Genomic DNA, 14,476 nt, shown 5'->3' with positions numbered 1-14,476 from the left:
ATAACAAGATTGAGGGATGCTTGGAGAGATTTAACCGTGGAAATGCGTCAATATGATACCTTGTGGTGAAATATCGCACATGGCGAAATGGAATAGCACCAATAATTCAACAAGCCGTTATTTCACGATGCGCAATTATGCCTTCCATATCTCAAACTTTCAAGCTCAAAATCCCAGATATTACCATCCCATCTTGCGGTTTCATTCATTTTCTTGAGTTATCAAAACGGCAAATTATTGAAAACTCTGAAGTTCGTCAAATGGTAATGCTCTTGGGCGATTTAGAATACCAAGGTTCATTTCCCGTACCCTTTCCAAATTCAAGTAACCTTATTAACCTGAATGTTCAACCAGGGTGGCCGAGTGGTTAAGGCTTTGGACTTAAGTTCCAATGGACGATTGTCCGCGTGGGTTCGAACCCCACCTCTGGTATTAGCTAGGCTAACTTGTGTGATAAGAAGATTGAGGGATGCTTGTAGAGTTTTAATCGTGGAAATGTGTTTGCCAGGACACGTTGTGGCGAAGTATCGAACTTGGAGAGGTAGAACAGCTGCAATAGTTGTACCAGCCGTTAATTCACAATGCGCAATTATTCCTTCCATGTCTCAAACTTTCAAACTCAAAATCACCGATATTGCCATAATTTTTTGCAGTTCTAGTCAATCTGTTGAGTTATCAAAACGGCAAATTATTGAAAAGTCTGAAGGTCGTCAAATGGTAATGCTCTTGCGCGATCTAAAATAATAAGATTCATTGCTAGCCCATTTTCCAAGTTCAAGTAACCTTATTAACTTGAAATTTCAACCAGGGTGGCCGAGTGGTTAAGGCGTTGGACTTAAGTTCCAATGGACTATTGTCCGCATGGGTTCGAACCCCACCTCTGGTATTAGCTAGGCTAACCTGTGTGATAAGAAGATTGAGGGATGCTTGGAGAGATTTAACCGTGGAAATGTGTTAACATGATACCTTGTGGTGAAATATCGCACATGGCGAAATGGAATAGCACCAATAATTCTACAAGCCGTTATTTCACGATGCGCAATTATGCCTTCCATATCTCAAACTTTCAAGCTCAAAATCCCAGATATTACCATCCCATCTTGCGGTTTCATTCATTTTCTTGAGTTATCAAAACGGCAAATTATTGAAAACTTTGAAGTTCGTCAAATGGTAATGCTCTTGGGCGATTTAGAATACCAAGGTTCATTTCCCGTACCCTTTCCAAATTCAAGTAACCTTATTAACCTGAATGTTCAACCAGGGTGGCCGAGTGGTTAAGGCTTTGGACTTAAGTTCCAATGGACGATTGTCCGCGTGGGTTCGAACCCCACCTCTGGTATTAGCTAGGCTAACTTGTGTGATAAGAAGATTGAGGGATGCTTGTAGAGTTTTAATCGTGGAAATGTGTTTGCCAGGACACGTTGTGGCGAAGTATCGAACTTGGAGAGGTAGAACAGCTGCAATAGTTGTACCAGCCGTTAATTCACAATGCGCAATTATTCCTTCCATGTCTCAAACTTTCAAACTCAAAATCACCGATATTGCCATAATTTTTTGCAGTTCTAGTCAATCTGTTGAGTTATCAAAACGGCAAATTATTGAAAAGTCTGAAGGTCGTCAAATGGTAATGCTCTTGCGCGATTTAAAATAATAAGATTCATTGCTAGCCCATTTTCCAAGTTCAAGTAACCTTATTAACTTGAAATTTCAACCAGGGTGGCCGAGTGGTTAAGGCGTTGGACTTAAGTTCCAATGGACTATTGTCCGCATGGGTTCGAACCCCACCTCTGGTATTAGCTAGGCTAACCTGTGTGATAAGAAGATTTAGGGATGCTTGGAGAGATTTAACCGTGGAAATGTGTTAACATGACACGTTGTGTTGAATTATGCCACAGGGCGAAATAGAATAGCCCCAATAATTCTACCAGCCGTTACTTCACGATACGCAATAATGCCTTCCATATCTGAGACTTTCAAACTTAAAATCCCAAATATTACCATCCCATTTTGCAGTTCCATTCATTTTGTTGCGTTATCAAAAGGGTAAATTATTGAAAAATCTGAAGGTCGTCAAATGGTAGTGCTCTTGCGCGATTTTGAATACTAAGGTTCATTGCCAGTACGTTTTCCAAGTTCAAGTAACCTTGGTAACCTGAAAATTCAACCAGGGTGGCCGAGTGGTTAAGGCGTTGGACTTAAGTTCCAATGGACGATTGTCCTTGTGGGTTCGAACCCCACCTCTGGTATTAGCTAGGTTTATATCGGTGATAAGATTATTGAAGGATGCTTGGAGAATTTAAACGCGGAAATGTGTTTGCCATGACATGTTCTGGCGAAGTATCGAACCTGGAGAAATTAGAACAACTGCAATAGTTGTGCCAGCCGTTATTTCACAATGCGCAAATAGTCCTTCCATTTCTCAAATTTTCAAACTTAAAATCCCAAATATTACCATCCCTTTTGCAGTTCCAGTCAATTTGTTGAATTATCAAAACGGCAAATTTTTAAAGAAATAAGAAGATCGGCAGGTGTTAATGCTCTTGCGCGATTTAAAATACTAAGGTTCATTCCCAGTACTTTTTTCAAGATCAAGTAACCTTATTAACCTGAAATTTCAACCAGGGTGGCCGAGTGGTTAAGGCGTTGGACTTAAGTTCCAATGGACGATTGTCCGCGTGGGTTCGAACCCCACCTCTGGTATTAGCTAGGCTAACCTGTGTGATAAGAAGATTGAGGGACGCTTGGAGAGTTTTAACCGTGGAAGTGCGTTAACATGATACCTTGTGGTGAAATATCGCACATGGCGAAATGGAATAGCACCAATTATTCTACAAGCCGTTATTTCACGATGCGCAATTATGCCTTCCATATCTCAAACTTTCCAGCTCAAAATCCCAGATATTATCATCCCATCTTGCGGTTTCATTCATTTTCTTGAGTTATCAAAACGGCAAATAATTGAAAACTCTGAAGTTCGTCAAATGGTAATGCTCTTCGGCGATTTAGAATACCAAGGTTCATTTCCCGTACCCTTTCCAAATTCAAGTAACCTTATTAACCTGAATGTTCAACTAGGGTGGCCGAGTGGTTAAGGCGTTGGACTTAAGTTCCAATGGACGATTGTCCGCGTGTGTTCGAACCCCACCTCTGGTATTAGCTAGGCTAACCTGTGTGATGAGACGATTGAGGGATGCTTGTAGAGTTTTATTCGTGGAAATGTGTTTGCCATGACACGTTGTGGCGAAGTATCGAACTTGGAGAGGTAGAACAGCTGCAATAGTTGTACCAGCCGTTATTTCACAATGCGCAATTATTCCTTCCATATCTCAAACTTTCAAGCTCAAAATCCCAGATATTACCATCCCATCTTGCGGTTTCATTCATTTTCTTGAGTTATCAAAACGGCAAATTATTGAAAAATCTGAAGGTCGTCAAATGGTAATGCTCTTGCGCGATTTAAAATAATAAGATTCATTGCCAGTACTTTTTCCAAGTTCAAGTAACCTTATTAACTTGAAATTTCAACCAGGGTGGCCGAGTGGTTAAGGCGATGGACTTAAGTTCCAATGGACTATTGTCCGCATGGGTTCGAACCCCATCTCTGGTAGTAGCTAGGCTAACCTGTGTGATAAGAAGATTGAGGGATGCTTGGAGAGATTTAACCGTGGAAATGTGTTAACATGACACGTTGTGTTGAATTATCCCACAGGGCGAAATAGAATAGCCCCAATAATTCTACCAGCCGTTACTTCACGACACGAAATAATGCCTTCCATATCTGACACTTTCAAACTTAAATTCCCAAATATTACCATCCCATTTTGCAGTTCCATTCATTTTGTTGCGTTATCAAAAGGGTAAATTATTGAAAAATCTGAAGGTCGTCAAATGGTAGTGCTCTTGCGCGATTTTGAATACTAAGGTTCATTGCCAGTACGTTTTCCAAATTCAAGTAACCTTGGTAACCTGAAAATTCAACCAGGGTGGCCGAGTGGTAAAGGCGTTGGACTTAAGTTCCAATGGACGATTGTCCGCGTGAGTTCGAACCCCACCTCTGGTTTTAGCTAGGTTTATCTCGGTGATAAGATTATTGAAGGATGCTTGGAGAATTTAAACGTGGAAATGTGTTTGCCATGACACGTTCTGGCGAAGTATCGAACCTGGAGAAATAGAACAACTGCAATAGTTGTACCAGCCGTGATTTCACAATGGGCAATTAGTCCTTCCATTTTTCAAATTTTCAAACTCAAAATCCAAAATATTACCATCCCTTTTTGCAGTTCCAGTCAATTTGTTGAATTATCAAAACGGCAAATTATTAAATAAATAAGAAGATCGACAGATGTTAATGCTCTTGCGCTATTTAAAATACTAAGGTTCATTCCCAGTACTTTTTTCAAGATCAAGTAACCTTTGTAACCTGAAATTTCAACCAGGGTGGCCGAGTGGTTAAGGCGTTGGACTTAAGTTCCAATGGACGATTGTCCGCGTGGGTTCGAACCCCACCTCTGGTATTAGCTAGGCTAACCTGTGTGATAAGAAGATATAGGGACGCTTGGAGAGTTTTAACCGTGGAAATGCGTGAACATGATACCTTGTGGTGAAATATCGCACATGGCGAAATGGAATAGCACCAATAATTCTACAAGCCTTTATTTCACGATGCGCAATTATGCCTTCCATATCTCAAACTTTCAAGCTCAAAATCCAAAATATTACCATCCCTTTTTGCAGTTCCAGTCAATTTGTTGAGTTATCAAAACGGCAAATTATTGAAAAATCTGAAGGTCGTCAAATGGTAATGCTCTTGCGCGATTTAAAATAATAAGATTCATTGCCAGTACTTTTTCCAAATTCAAGTAACCTTATTAACCTGAATGTTCAACCAGGGTGGCCGAGTGGTTAAGGCTTTGGACTTAAGTTCCAATGGACGATTGTCCGCGTGGGTTCGAACCCCACCTCTGGTATTAGCTAGGCTAACTTGTGTGATAAGAAGATTGAGGGATGCTTGTAGAGTTTTAATCGTGGAAATGTGTTTGCCAGGACACGTTGTGGCGAAGTATCGAACTTGGAGAGGTAGAACAGCTGCAATAGTTGTACCAGCCGTTAATTCACAATGCGCAATTATTCCTTCCATGTCTCAAACTTTCAAACTCAAAATCACCGATATTGCCATAATTTTTTGCAGTTCTAGTCAATCTGTTGAGTTATCAAAACGGCAAATTATTGAAAAGTCTGAAGGTCGTCAAATGGTAATGCTCTTGCGCGATTTAAAATAATAAGATTCATTGCTAGCCCATTTTCCAAGTTCAAGTAACCTTATTAACTTGAAATTTCAACCAGGGTGGCCGAGTGGTTAAGGCGTTGGACTTAAGTTCCAATGGACTATTGTCCGCATGGGTTCGAACCCCACCTCTGGTATTAGCTAGGCTAACCTGTGTGATAAGAAGATTTAGGGATGCTTGGAGAGATTTAACCGTGGAAATGTGTTAACATGACACGTTGTGTTGAATTATGCCACAGGGCGAAATAGAATAGCCCCAATAATTCTACCAGCCGTTACTTCACGATACGCAATAATGCCTTCCATATCTGAGACTTTCAAACTTAAAATCCCAAATATTACCATCCCATTTTGCAGTTCCATTCATTTTGTTGCGTTATCAAAAGGGTAAATTATTGAAAAATCTGAAGGTCGTCAAATGGTAGTGCTCTTGCGCGATTTTGAATACTAAGGTTCATTGCCAGTACGTTTTCCAAGTTCAAGTAACCTTGGTAACCTGAAAATTCAACCAGGGTGGCCGAGTGGTTAAGGCGTTGGACTTAAGTTCCAATGGACGATTGTCCTTGTGGGTTCGAACCCCACCTCTGGTATTAGCTAGGTTTATATCGGTGATAAGATTATTGAAGGATGCTTGGAGAATTTAAACGCGGAAATGTGTTTGCCATGACATGTTCTGGCGAAGTATCGAACCTGGAGAAATTAGAACAACTGCAATAGTTGTGCCAGCCGTTATTTCACAATGCGCAAATAGTCCTTCCATTTCTCAAATTTTCAAACTTAAAATCCCAAATATTACCATCCCTTTTGCAGTTCCAGTCAATTTGTTGAATTATCAAAACGGCAAATTTTTAAAGAAATAAGAAGATCGGCAGGTGTTAATGCTCTTGCGCGATTTAAAATACTAAGGTTCATTCCCAGTACTTTTTTCAAGATCAAGTAACCTTATTAACCTGAAATTTCAACCAGGGTGGCCGAGTGGTTAAGGCGTTGGACTTAAGTTCCAATGGACGATTGTCCGCGTGGGTTCGAACCCCACCTCTGGTATTAGCTAGGCTAACCTGTGTGATAAGAAGATTGAGGGACGCTTGGAGAGTTTTAACCGTGGAAGTGCGTTAACATGATACCTTGTGGTGAAATATCGCACATGGCGAAATGGAATAGCACCAATTATTCTACAAGCCGTTATTTCACGATGCGCAATTATGCCTTCCATATCTCAAACTTTCCAGCTCAAAATCCCAGATATTATCATCCCATCTTGCGGTTTCATTCATTTTCTTGAGTTATCAAAACGGCAAATAATTGAAAACTCTGAAGTTCGTCAAATGGTAATGCTCTTCGGCGATTTAGAATACCAAGGTTCATTTCCCGTACCCTTTCCAAATTCAAGTAACCTTATTAACCTGAATGTTCAACTAGGGTGGCCGAGTGGTTAAGGCGTTGGACTTAAGTTCCAATGGACGATTGTCCGCGTGTGTTCGAACCCCACCTCTGGTATTAGCTAGGCTAACCTGTGTGATGAGACGATTGAGGGATGCTTGTAGAGTTTTATTCGTGGAAATGTGTTTGCCATGACACGTTGTGGCGAAGTATCGAACTTGGAGAGGTAGAACAGCTGCAATAGTTGTACCAGCCGTTATTTCACAATGCGCAATTATTCCTTCCATATCTCAAACTTTCAAGCTCAAAATCCCAGATATTACCATCCCATCTTGCGGTTTCATTCATTTTCTTGAGTTATCAAAACGGCAAATTATTGAAAAATCTGAAGGTCGTCAAATGGTAATGCTCTTGCGCGATTTAAAATAATAAGATTCATTGCCAGTACTTTTTCCAAGTTCAAGTAACCTTATTAACTTGAAATTTCAACCAGGGTGGCCGAGTGGTTAAGGCGATGGACTTAAGTTCCAATGGACTATTGTCCGCATGGGTTCGAACCCCATCTCTGGTAGTAGCTAGGCTAACCTGTGTGATAAGAAGATTGAGGGATGCTTGGAGAGATTTAACCGTGGAAATGTGTTAACATGACACGTTGTGTTGAATTATCCCACAGGGCGAAATAGAATAGCCCCAATAATTCTACCAGCCGTTACTTCACGACACGAAATAATGCCTTCCATATCTGACACTTTCAAACTTAAATTCCCAAATATTACCATCCCATTTTGCAGTTCCATTCATTTTGTTGCGTTATCAAAAGGGTAAATTATTGAAAAATCTGAAGGTCGTCAAATGGTAGTGCTCTTGCGCGATTTTGAATACTAAGGTTCATTGCCAGTACGTTTTCCAAATTCAAGTAACCTTGGTAACCTGAAAATTCAACCAGGGTGGCCGAGTGGTAAAGGCGTTGGACTTAAGTTCCAATGGACGATTGTCCGCGTGAGTTCGAACCCCACCTCTGGTTTTAGCTAGGTTTATCTCGGTGATAAGATTATTGAAGGATGCTTGGAGAATTTAAACGTGGAAATGTGTTTGCCATGACACGTTCTGGCGAAGTATCGAACCTGGAGAAATAGAACAACTGCAATAGTTGTACCAGCCGTGATTTCACAATGGGCAATTAGTCCTTCCATTTTTCAAATTTTCAAACTCAAAATCCAAAATATTACCATCCCTTTTTGCAGTTCCAGTCAATTTGTTGAATTATCAAAACGGCAAATTATTAAATAAATAAGAAGATCGACAGATGTTAATGCTCTTGCGCTATTTAAAATACTAAGGTTCATTCCCAGTACTTTTTTCAAGATCAAGTAACCTTTGTAACCTGAAATTTCAACCAGGGTGGCCGAGTGGTTAAGGCGTTGGACTTAAGTTCCAATGGACGATTGTCCGCGTGGGTTCGAACCCCACCTCTGGTATTAGCTAGGCTAACCTGTGTGATAAGAAGATATAGGGACGCTTGGAGAGTTTTAACCGTGGAAATGCGTGAACATGATACCTTGTGGTGAAATATCGCACATGGCGAAATGGAATAGCACCAATAATTCTACAAGCCTTTATTTCACGATGCGCAATTATGCCTTCCATATCTCAAACTTTCAAGCTCAAAATCCAAAATATTACCATCCCTTTTTGCAGTTCCAGTCAATTTGTTGAGTTATCAAAACGGCAAATTATTGAAAAATCTGAAGGTCGTCAAATGGTAATGCTCTTGCGCGATTTAAAATAATAAGATTCATTGCCAGTACTTTTTCCAAGTTCAAGTAACCTTATTAACTTGAAATTTCAACCAGGGTGGCCGAGTGGTTAAGGCGTTGGACTTAAGTTCCAATGGACTATTGTCCCCATGGGTTCGAACCCCATCTCTGGTAGTAGCTAGGCTAACCTGTGTGATAAGAAGATTGAGGGATGCTTGGAGAGATTTAACCGTGGAAATGTGTTAACATGACACGTTGTGTTGAATTATTCCACAGGGCGAAATAGAATAGCCCCAATAATTCTACCAGCCGTTACTTCACGACACGCAATAATGCCTTCCATATCTGACACTTTCAAACTTAAATTCCCAAATATTACCATCCCATTTTGCAGTTCCATTCATTTTGTTGCGTTATCAAAAGGGTAAATTATTGAAAAATCTGAAGGTCGTCAAATGGTAGTGCTCTTGCGCGATTTTGAATACTAAGGTTCATTGCCAGTATGTTTTCCAAATTCAAGTAACCTTGGTAACCTGAAAATTCAACCAGGGTGGCCGTGTGGTAAAGGCGTTGGACTTAAGTTCCAATGGACGATTGTCCGCGTGGGTTCGAACCCCACCTCTGGTTTTAGCTAGGTTTATCTCGGTGATAAGATTATTGAAGGATGCTTGGAGAATTTAAACGTGGAAATGTGTTTGCCATGACACGTTCTGGCGAAGTATCGAACCTGGAGAAATAGAACAACTGCAATAGTTGTACCAGCCGTGATTTCACAATGGGCAATTAGTCCTTCCATTTTTCAAATTTTCAAACTCAAAATCCAAAATATTACCATCCCTTTTTGCAGTTCCAGTCAATTTGTTGAATTATCAAAACGGCAAATTATTAAATAAATAAGAAGATCGACAGATGTTAATGCTCTTGCGCGATTTAAAATACTAAGGTTCATTCCCAGTACTTTTTTCAAGATCAAGTAACCTTTGTAACCTGAAATTTTAACCAGGGTGGCCGTGTGGTTAAGGCGTTGGACTTAAGTTCCAATGGACTATTGTCCGCATGGGTTTGAACCCCACCTCTGGTATTAGCTAGGCTAACCTGTGTGATAAGAAGATATAGGGACGCTTGGAGAGTTTTAACCGTGGAAATGCGTGAACATGATACCTTGTGGTGAAATATCGCACATGGCGAAATGGAATAGCACCAATAATTCTACAAGCCTTTATTTCACGATGCGCAATTATGCCTTCCATATCTCAAACTTTCAAGCTCAAAATCCCAGATATTACCATCCCATCTTGCGGTTTCATTCATTTTCTTGAGTTATCAAAACGGCAAATTATTGAAAAATCTGAAGGTCGTCAAATGGTAATGCTCTTGCGCGATTTAAAATAATAAGATTCATTGCCAGTACTTTTTCCAAGTTCAAGTAACCTTATTAACTTGAAATTTCAACCAGGGTGGCCGAGTGGTTAAAGCGTTGGACTTAAGTTCCAATGGACTATTGTCCCCATGGGTTCGAACCCCATCTCTGGTAGTAGCTAGGCTAACCTGTGTGATAAGAAGATTGAGGGATGCTTGGAGAGATTTAACCGTGGAAATGTGTTAACATGACACGTTGTGTTGAATTATCCCACAGGGCGAAATAGAATAGCCCCAATAATTCTACCAGCCGTTACTTCACGACACGCAATAATGCCTTCCATATCTGACACTTTCAAACTTAAGTTCCCAAATATTACCATCCCATTTTGCAGTTCCATTCATTTTGTTGCGTTATCAAAACGGCAAATTATTGAAAACACTGAAGGTCGTCAAATGGTAATGCTCTTGGGCGATTTAGAATACCAAGGTTCATTTCCCGTACCCTTTCCAAATTCAAGTAACCTTATTAACCTGAATGTTCAACCAGGGTGGCCGAGTGGTTAAGGCGTTGGACTTAGCTTCCAATGGACGATTGTCCGCGTGTGTTCGAACCCCACCTCTGGTATTAGGTAGGCTAACCTGTGTGATAAGAAGATTGAGGGATGCTTGTAGAGTTTTAATCGTGGAAATGTGTTTGCCATGACACGTTGTGGCGAAGTATCAAACTTGGATAGGTAGAACAGCTGTAATAGTTGTACCAGCCGTTATTTCACAATGCGCCATTATTCCTTCCATGTCTCAAACTTTCAAACTCAAAATCACAGATATTGCCATAATTTTTTGCAGTTACAGTCAATCTGTTGAGTTATCAAAACGGCAAATTATTGAAAAATCTGAAGGTCGTCAAATGGTAATGCTCTTGCGCGATTTAAAATAATAAGATTCATTGCCAGTACTTTTTCCAAGTTCAAGTAACCTTATTAACTTGAAATTTCAACCAGGGTGGCCGTGTGGTTAAGGCGTTGGACTTAAGTTCCAATGGACTATTGTCCGCATGGGTTTGAACCCCACCACTGGTATTAGCTAGGCTAACCTGTGTGTAAGAAGATTGAGGGATGCTTGGAGGGTTTTGCCGTAGAAATGCGTTAACATGACACGTTGTGTTGAATTATCCTACAGGGCGAAATAGAATAGCCCCAATAATTCTACCAGCCGTTACTTCACGACACGCAACAATGCCTTCCATATCTGACACTTTCAAACTTAAATTCCCAAATATTACCATCCCATTTTGCAGTTCCATTCATTTTGTTGCGTTATCAAAAGGGTAAATTATTGAAAAATCTGAAGGTCGTCAAATGGTAGTGCTCTTGCGCGATTTTGAATACTAACGTTTATTGCCAGTACGTTTTCCAAGTTCAAGTAACCTTGGTAACCTGAAAATTCAACCAGGGTGGCCGAGTGGTTAAGGCGTTGGACTTAAGTTCCAATGGACGATTGTCCGCGTGGGTTCGAACCCCACCTCTGGTTTTAGCTAGGTTTATCTCGGTGATAAGATTATTGAAGGATGCTTGGAGAATTTAAACGTGGAAATGTGTTTGCCATGACACGTTCTGGCGAAGTATCGAACCTGGAGAAATAGAACAACTGCAATAGTTGTACCAGCCGTTATTTCACAATGCGCAATTAGTCCTTCCATTTTTCAAATTTTCAAACTCAAAATCCCAAATATTACCATCCCTTTTTGCAGTTCCAGTCAATTTGTTGAATTATCAAAACGGCAAATTATTAAAGAAATAAGAAGATCGACAGATGTTAATGCTCTTGCGCGATTTAAAATACTAAGGTTCATTCCCAGTACTTTTTTCAAGGTCAAGTAACCTTATTAACCTGAAATTTCAACCAGGGTGGCCGAGTGGTTAAGGCGTTGGACTTAAGTTCCAATGGACGATTGTCCGCGTGGGTTCGAACCCCACCTTTGGTATTAGCTAGGCTAACCTGTGTGATAAGAAGATTGAGGGACGCTTGGAGAGTTTTAACCGTGGAAATGCGTTAACATGATACCTTGTGGTGAAATATCGCACATGGCGAAATGGAATAGCACCAATAATTCTACAAGCCGTTATTTCACGATGCGCAATTATGCCTTCCATATCTCAAACTTTCAAGCTTAAAATCCCAGATATTACCATCCGATCTTGCGGTTCCATTCATTTTGTTGAGTTATCAAAACGGCAAATTATTGAAAACACTGAAGGTCGTCAAATGGTAATGCTCTTGGCCGATTTAGAATACCAAGGTTCATTTCCCGTACCCTTTCCAAATTCAAGTAACCTTATTAACCTGAATGTTCAACCAGGGTGGCCGAGTGGTTAAGGCGTTGGACTTAAGTTCCAATGGACGATTGTCCGCGTGTGTTCGAACCCCACCTCTGGTATTAGCTAGGCTAACCTGTGTGATAAGAAGATTGAGGGATGCTTGTAGAGTTTTAATCGTGGAAATGTGTTTGCCATGACACGTTGTGGCGAAGTATCGAACTTGGAGAGGTAGAACAGCTGCAATAGTTGTACCAGCCGTTATTTCACAATGCGCAATTATTCCTTCCATGTCTCAAACTTTCAAACTCAAAATCACAGATATTGCCATAATTTTTTGCAGTTCCAGTCAATCTGTTGAGTTATCAAAACGGCAAATTATTGAAAAATCTGAAGGTCGTCAAATGGTAATGCTCTTGCGCGATTTAAAATAATAAGATTCATTGCCAGTACTTTTTCCAAGTTCAAGTAACCTTATTAACTTGAAATTTCAACCAGGGTGGCCGAGTGGTTAAGGCGTTGGACTTAAGTTCAAATGGACTATTGTCCGCATGGGTTCGAACCCCATCTCTGGGATTAGCTAGGCTAACCTGTGTGATAAGAAGATTGAGGGATGCCTGGCGAGTTTTAACCGTAGGAATGTATTAACATGATACGTTGTGTTGAATTATCCCACAGGCAAAATAGAATAGCCCCAATAATTCTACCAGCCGTTACTTCACGATACGCAATAATGCCTTCCATATCTGAAACTTTCAAACTCAAAATCCCAAATATTACCATCCCATTTTGCAGTTCCATTCATTTTGTTGAGTTATCAAAAGGGCAAATTATTCAAAAATCTGAAGGTCGTCAAATGGTAATGCTCTTGCGCGATTTAAAATAATAAGATTCATTGCCAGTACTTTTTCCAAGTTCAAGTAACCTTATTAACTTGAAATTTCAACCAGGGTGGCCGAGTGGTTAAGGCGTTGGACTTAAGTTCCAATGGACTATTGTCCGCATGGATTCGAACCCCGCTTTGGTATTAGCTAGGCTAAACTGTGTGATAAGAAGATTGAGGGATGCCTGGAGAGTTTTAACCGTGGAAATGTGTTAACATGATACGTTGTTTTCCAAGTTCAAGTAACCTTATTAACTTGAAATTTCAACCAGGGTGGCCGAGTGGTTAAGGCGTTGGACTTAAGTTCCAATAGACTATTGTCCTCATGGGTTTGAACCCCACCTCTGGTATTAGCTAGGCTAACCTGTGTGATAAGAAGATTGAGGGATGCTTGGACGGTTTTGCCGTAGAAATGCGTTAACATGACACGTTGTGTTGAATTATCCCACATGGCGAAATAGAATAGCCCCAATAGTTCTACCAGCCGTTACTTCACGATGCGCAATAATGCCTTCCATATCTCAAACATCCAAACTCAAAATCCCAAATATTACCATCCTTTTTTACAGCTCCATTCATTTTGTTGGCTTTCAAAATGGAAAATTATCAAAAAATATGAAGGTAGTCAAATGGTAATGCTCTTGCGCGATTTAAAATAATAAGATTCATTGACAGTACTTTTTCCAAGTTCAAGTAACCTTATTAACTTGAGATTTCAACAAGGGTGGCCGAGTTGTTAAGGCGTTGGACTTAATTTCCAATGGACTATTGTCCGCGTGGGTTCGAACCCCACCTGTGGTACTAGCTAGGCTAACCTGTGTGATAAGAAGATTGAGGGATGCTTGGAGAATTTAAACGTGGAAATGTGTTTGCCATGACACGTTCTGGCGAAGTATCGAACCTGGAGAAATAGAACAACTGCAATAGTTGTACCAGCCGTTATTTCAAAATGCGCAATTAGTCCTTCCATTTTTCAAATTTTTAAACTCAAAATCCCAAATATTACCATCCTTTTTTACAGCTCCATTCATTTTGTTGGCTTTCAAAATGGAAAATTATCAAAAAATATGAAGGTAGTCAAATGGTAATGCTCTTGCGCGATTTAAAATAATAAGATTCATTGACAGTACTTTTTCCAAGTTCAAGTAACCTTATTAACTTGAAATTTCAACAAGGGTGGCCGAGTGGTTAAGGCGTTGGACTTAAGTTCCAATGGACGATTGTCCGCGTGGGTTCGAACCCCACCTCTGGTATTAGCTAGGCTAACCTGTGTGATAAGAAGATTGAGGGACGCTTGGAGAGTTTTAACCGTGGAAATGCGTTAACATGATACCTTGTGGTGAAATATCGCACATGGCGAAATGGAATAGCACCAATAATTCTACAAGCCGTTATTTCACGATGCGCAATTATGCCTTCCATATCTCAAACTTTCAAGCTCTAAATCCCAGATATTACCATCCGATCTTGCGGTTCCATTCATTTTGTTGAGTTA

At 40.3% G+C, this 14,476-nt stretch overlaps 27 non-coding genes across 27 annotated transcripts; all 27 read left to right on the top strand.

The window, feature by feature from the left end:
- Positions 1-349: 349 nt before the first annotated feature.
- Positions 350-432, top strand: Trnal-uaa (transfer RNA leucine (anticodon UAA)). The gene has a single exon. It is a non-coding gene; the product is annotated as a tRNA-Leu (tRNA).
- Positions 433-803: 371 nt separating this feature from the next.
- Positions 804-886, top strand: Trnal-uaa (transfer RNA leucine (anticodon UAA)). Its single transcript has one exon. It is a non-coding gene; the product is annotated as a tRNA-Leu (tRNA).
- A 370-nt stretch (positions 887-1,256) lies between these two features.
- Positions 1,257-1,339, top strand: Trnal-uaa (transfer RNA leucine (anticodon UAA)). The gene has a single exon. It is a non-coding gene; the product is annotated as a tRNA-Leu (tRNA).
- A 371-nt stretch (positions 1,340-1,710) lies between these two features.
- Positions 1,711-1,793, top strand: Trnal-uaa (transfer RNA leucine (anticodon UAA)). The gene has a single exon. It is a non-coding gene; the product is annotated as a tRNA-Leu (tRNA).
- A 370-nt stretch (positions 1,794-2,163) lies between these two features.
- Positions 2,164-2,246, top strand: Trnal-uaa (transfer RNA leucine (anticodon UAA)). The gene has a single exon. It is a non-coding gene; the product is annotated as a tRNA-Leu (tRNA).
- Positions 2,247-2,617: 371 nt separating this feature from the next.
- On the top strand, positions 2,618-2,700 carry Trnal-uaa (transfer RNA leucine (anticodon UAA)). The gene has a single exon. It is a non-coding gene; the product is annotated as a tRNA-Leu (tRNA).
- Positions 2,701-3,070: 370 nt separating this feature from the next.
- Positions 3,071-3,153, top strand: Trnal-uaa (transfer RNA leucine (anticodon UAA)). Its single transcript has one exon. It is a non-coding gene; the product is annotated as a tRNA-Leu (tRNA).
- Positions 3,154-3,524: 371 nt separating this feature from the next.
- Trnal-uaa (transfer RNA leucine (anticodon UAA)) lies at positions 3,525-3,607 on the top strand. Its single transcript has one exon. It is a non-coding gene; the product is annotated as a tRNA-Leu (tRNA).
- Positions 3,608-3,977: 370 nt separating this feature from the next.
- Trnal-uaa (transfer RNA leucine (anticodon UAA)) lies at positions 3,978-4,060 on the top strand. The gene has a single exon. It is a non-coding gene; the product is annotated as a tRNA-Leu (tRNA).
- Positions 4,061-4,431: 371 nt separating this feature from the next.
- Trnal-uaa (transfer RNA leucine (anticodon UAA)) lies at positions 4,432-4,514 on the top strand. Its single transcript has one exon. It is a non-coding gene; the product is annotated as a tRNA-Leu (tRNA).
- A 370-nt stretch (positions 4,515-4,884) lies between these two features.
- Positions 4,885-4,967, top strand: Trnal-uaa (transfer RNA leucine (anticodon UAA)). Its single transcript has one exon. It is a non-coding gene; the product is annotated as a tRNA-Leu (tRNA).
- A 371-nt stretch (positions 4,968-5,338) lies between these two features.
- Positions 5,339-5,421, top strand: Trnal-uaa (transfer RNA leucine (anticodon UAA)). The gene has a single exon. It is a non-coding gene; the product is annotated as a tRNA-Leu (tRNA).
- Positions 5,422-5,791: 370 nt separating this feature from the next.
- Trnal-uaa (transfer RNA leucine (anticodon UAA)) lies at positions 5,792-5,874 on the top strand. The gene has a single exon. It is a non-coding gene; the product is annotated as a tRNA-Leu (tRNA).
- A 371-nt stretch (positions 5,875-6,245) lies between these two features.
- On the top strand, positions 6,246-6,328 carry Trnal-uaa (transfer RNA leucine (anticodon UAA)). The gene has a single exon. It is a non-coding gene; the product is annotated as a tRNA-Leu (tRNA).
- Positions 6,329-6,698: 370 nt separating this feature from the next.
- Trnal-uaa (transfer RNA leucine (anticodon UAA)) lies at positions 6,699-6,781 on the top strand. The gene has a single exon. It is a non-coding gene; the product is annotated as a tRNA-Leu (tRNA).
- A 371-nt stretch (positions 6,782-7,152) lies between these two features.
- Trnal-uaa (transfer RNA leucine (anticodon UAA)) lies at positions 7,153-7,235 on the top strand. The gene has a single exon. It is a non-coding gene; the product is annotated as a tRNA-Leu (tRNA).
- Positions 7,236-7,605: 370 nt separating this feature from the next.
- Trnal-uaa (transfer RNA leucine (anticodon UAA)) lies at positions 7,606-7,688 on the top strand. Its single transcript has one exon. It is a non-coding gene; the product is annotated as a tRNA-Leu (tRNA).
- Positions 7,689-8,059: 371 nt separating this feature from the next.
- Trnal-uaa (transfer RNA leucine (anticodon UAA)) lies at positions 8,060-8,142 on the top strand. The gene has a single exon. It is a non-coding gene; the product is annotated as a tRNA-Leu (tRNA).
- Positions 8,143-8,512: 370 nt separating this feature from the next.
- On the top strand, positions 8,513-8,595 carry Trnal-uaa (transfer RNA leucine (anticodon UAA)). The gene has a single exon. It is a non-coding gene; the product is annotated as a tRNA-Leu (tRNA).
- Positions 8,596-8,965: 370 nt separating this feature from the next.
- Trnal-uaa (transfer RNA leucine (anticodon UAA)) lies at positions 8,966-9,048 on the top strand. The gene has a single exon. It is a non-coding gene; the product is annotated as a tRNA-Leu (tRNA).
- An 824-nt stretch (positions 9,049-9,872) lies between these two features.
- Trnal-uaa (transfer RNA leucine (anticodon UAA)) lies at positions 9,873-9,955 on the top strand. The gene has a single exon. It is a non-coding gene; the product is annotated as a tRNA-Leu (tRNA).
- Positions 9,956-10,325: 370 nt separating this feature from the next.
- Positions 10,326-10,408, top strand: Trnal-uag (transfer RNA leucine (anticodon UAG)). Its single transcript has one exon. It is a non-coding gene; the product is annotated as a tRNA-Leu (tRNA).
- An 822-nt stretch (positions 10,409-11,230) lies between these two features.
- Trnal-uaa (transfer RNA leucine (anticodon UAA)) lies at positions 11,231-11,313 on the top strand. Its single transcript has one exon. It is a non-coding gene; the product is annotated as a tRNA-Leu (tRNA).
- Positions 11,314-11,684: 371 nt separating this feature from the next.
- Trnal-uaa (transfer RNA leucine (anticodon UAA)) lies at positions 11,685-11,767 on the top strand. Its single transcript has one exon. It is a non-coding gene; the product is annotated as a tRNA-Leu (tRNA).
- Positions 11,768-12,137: 370 nt separating this feature from the next.
- Trnal-uaa (transfer RNA leucine (anticodon UAA)) lies at positions 12,138-12,220 on the top strand. Its single transcript has one exon. It is a non-coding gene; the product is annotated as a tRNA-Leu (tRNA).
- Positions 12,221-12,591: 371 nt separating this feature from the next.
- Positions 12,592-12,674, top strand: Trnal-uaa (transfer RNA leucine (anticodon UAA)). Its single transcript has one exon. It is a non-coding gene; the product is annotated as a tRNA-Leu (tRNA).
- Positions 12,675-14,151: 1,477 nt separating this feature from the next.
- Positions 14,152-14,234, top strand: Trnal-uaa (transfer RNA leucine (anticodon UAA)). The gene has a single exon. It is a non-coding gene; the product is annotated as a tRNA-Leu (tRNA).
- Positions 14,235-14,476: the final 242 nt, after the last annotated feature.

Source organism: Hydractinia symbiolongicarpus, chromosome 2 (assembly GCF_029227915.1).
Source record: "Hydractinia symbiolongicarpus strain clone_291-10 chromosome 2, HSymV2.1, whole genome shotgun sequence".
NCBI lineage: Eukaryota > Metazoa > Cnidaria > Hydrozoa > Anthoathecata > Hydractiniidae > Hydractinia > Hydractinia symbiolongicarpus.
Note: the sequence above shows the minus strand (reverse complement) of the source record. Positions and strands in the feature narration are given on the sequence as shown.